The sequence below is a fragment of the Tiliqua scincoides genome, chromosome 2, assembly GCF_035046505.1.
Source record: "Tiliqua scincoides isolate rTilSci1 chromosome 2, rTilSci1.hap2, whole genome shotgun sequence".
In the NCBI taxonomy this organism is placed as follows: Eukaryota; Metazoa; Chordata; class Lepidosauria; order Squamata; family Scincidae; genus Tiliqua; species Tiliqua scincoides.
In genome coordinates, this window is record NC_089822.1 from 176,060,828 (window position 1) to 176,064,402 (window position 3,575).

The window sequence follows — 3,575 nt, forward strand, 5'->3', positions numbered from 1 at the left end:
GCTTGCCATTAGCTTAGCAGTTCTCCACGTGGGTCATGCATCATAATCTCTCTGTGACTTCTACAGCCATTTCTGACCACTTTTGTCTAAAAATGACTTCCCTCAGCTCTTTTGAAATGTCCATTGAAAGAATAGTTTACCTTCCCTTAATTGTCAGATGCAAAAATGAATAAATAAATAAATAAAATCAATGTAGTCAGGATAAATTTTAAAGGAACTTTGTAAGTTTTTGTTGCCATCTAGTGTTCAAAAAGGATTCAAATGAACCTGTCAGGTTAGAAGCTGTGGCATTCCCAGCTCTTTCTATGCATCCTCTGTTACTGTCCGGCATGTTACCAATGCAGAAAGTGCAAGGACAGAATCTATACACACACAAATTAAAAGGGAATAGGGAGATTTTGTTGATGAGATTAAATATGCAGAGAACTATGCTTAAAGTAGGGAACTTAAAAACAGGTTGCAGGTTGAGAGAGTCAGGGAAATGGCCAGGTAGATAATCATAATGGCATTGGGCACAGCAAACAAAACAGCTGCTGTCCTAAGGCAATTGAGAAAATCACTGCTTTCACAGGGTGCTTTCTGCATTTAAATCAGCACAAGTGGGAAGACTGCCCCCTCCCCCCACTTCCTGGTCCTGACTATGGTCACATCCCTGAATGGGCAGTTTTATAAAACAAAAACAAAACATGCTTTCATTTAGAAGCATGTGTTTTCATGCATGTCATTTAGAAGCACATGTTTCATGCCTTACCTTTCCTTTAGTTTAGGGATTTTCCACATTTTTTCTTCTCGCGGTACATTGACTTCTATGGTCTTCTTAATGGTCTACACAGCTGTTCTTAAACTGTGAGTCCACCAGTGGGTAGTGACATAATTTTTGGTGGTTCGTGAAAGTGATAGGGCAGATTCGGCTATGTGCATCAAACTGCTACTTGGAGGGGGAGGCACTGCTGCCCATTCACCATAATAACCACACTCCTTGGCTTTCATAAATCAGGCAGTTGCCTCTAGGGTAGTGGTTCCCAAACTGAGCCCTGGCTTCCCAGGGAGCCACAGAAACCAGCCAAGGGAGTCACAGAATCCTTATGAAAAACCTGCCTTCCTATATAATGTATAGAATTGTCATGCTAACGGAGAGCTGAGGCTAATGGCCCAGTAGGACAAGGGAGCCACTGATAGAAAAAGTTTGGGAACCACTGGTCTACACCATAAAGTTAGCCATTTCTGATTTATACACTGATGTCACTTTTGACTTCTGGGAGACTCTTCCAGGTTCTGTGGCTCTGTTTTATGGCAACTGTCTACGTAGTAACAAATTGTCTATCCTTCTTCCTCTAACATCAGAGCCAGTGGAGGAAGAGAAACAGACAATTCATTACTACAGACAGTTGCCCAAAAACCAGAACACAGAATCTGGAAGAATTTTTCAGCAGCTTTTAGCTGCTACACTCCAGACCCCCATAGCACTCCTGTGGATCCTTTGTGGCACACCAATGTGCTGCAGTACACTGGCTGAAAATGGCTGCTTTAGTTAGAACATCTAGTGGATCATGAAACAATTTAGCTACCAATCCATCGTCTATCCAGAGATGGCCCACAAGCTGAAAACAGAAAAAGAAAAAATGTCTTCCAGTTTCAAGGATAAAAGGAGAGGTGTTCAAAAATGGTGTTATTTTACTCAGAAGTAAGTCCATTGGGTTCAGTAAGACTTAGGCTCTAATCCTGTTTTACTCACTGGAAACAAACAGCTCTCTATATAGGCCAATTACAGACATGTTATTTTGACATTTATATATTGGGTTTTGTATGTTAACATAAATGCAGTCTGCAAATGTACATATCTATGCATTTGCTTATTTGTGCTTCTGCAATTTGTAATGCTTTATGAAGTGCAGGCACTTCATAGCTAAGAAGCCCTAACTGCTGAACTTTTGCGGATCCTAACCACATGTGAAGTCAATTGGGTGGCAAATCTCTTTCTGGAGATATGGAGAACAGAGTTGTCTTGAGAAGTCAGAATAAATTTCTGATTTATACAGTGAATGCATATTGTTTACAAACAAAGGCGGTTGTAATGTTTGACATGATCATGAAGAAGTCTTGGGGCACCATTAGAGACAACAGTGTGGGAGATGATCAGATTGACGGGGAATCAATGCACCAGGAAGTTTTTCTGGTCAAACCTCATAGGTATGAAGAGGAGCAACTGAAGAAGCCCTTGTGCAATTCCTGATTTATTTCAGTGAGCTTTGTACAAGAGAATTTCCCAATGGATTGTAACTCCAATACTAATTAGTTGTGGTAGGTGGTTGATAATTGGATTTTATGCAATTATCAAAACAAAAATATCTTGGGATTGCCCTGTTTCATTGAATATGGGAAGAACTTAAAAACAAAAAGCAATATTATCTGAGTTTTTTAAAATATGAAGTTATAGTATTAAAGAAAAGACAAATCAAGATTGCACATCTGATTGTCTCCTCCATCAATATGGTAGCTTTTCCAACTGTTAACCAGATCTGGGTCTGAACCATAAGCCCAAATCATCTAATAAAAAGGTGTTCTTCTTAATACAGGTATAACCTAATTATCCACTGATTTTTCTCCCATGATTTTATCTCAACGAAACCTGAAAGGCTCTTTCACTAAAGGAAAAAAGTTGTTTAACAATAGCCAATGAGGGCAGACAATCCATCAATCATTCTCTCTTCAGGCACTTAGAACAATTTCACTCCAAGGCAGGTATCCCTCCCTTCACCCTGAGCATGTGAAAGAAGGCTAAGTGGAAGTGATTATCACCTCCTTCATTCTTTTCCTAGGTGCTACTCCCAGTGCCTCAAGATCACTGCCTCAAGCCTTTCTAAGCACCTGGAGGGAGACTGATTGTCTGCCTGATGCATTACAAAGGACAGCAAGGCTATTTTTAAATTGCCTAGCAAAGGGATATTGTTTTTTAAATGGATTTGCTTTAACCTGATTTTTGCCATCCACTGAGCTTAGACACTCAACCTGTATTTCTGTTTCTTGTGGCGAATGTATATCAGCTTGCATAGCTCTGCCGATTAGAGCAAAAAAAATTTATTTTCACTGCACCACAAGATGTCTGGCAGGTTCCATACCCTTTGGGCTCTGAACTAGAGAGAAGATATTGAACTGACCCTTTTCAGGTGCCATCAGGCAACTATTTGCAAATTTTATCTGAATCATCAAGGTGACATTTGGAGCAAAGATTTCCTAGCTCACAGTTTGTTTTGCAACACAAATGTAGGAAGTTAGTCCCTCTATGTTCAGTACATACTCCCAGGTAAAAGCACATGGGATTGCAGCCTTAACCATTGCAGTCCTTGTGGGGGAGGGGGAGGCAGCGATGCGATCGCCAGGACCACGTCGCTGTCAAGGGGCGCAGGGGCTTGGCTGGACTTACCAGAGCCTCCTGAGGCCTCCCGGGGGTGCGGGGAGCCCTGTCCGACCCTCCAGAGGGCTCCTCGAAGCTTAAAAAGTGAAAGCAGAGCGATCACGCTCCACCTCCCCAAAACCGGAGACTTTTAAGCTTCAGTGAGCCCTGCAAATGGCTG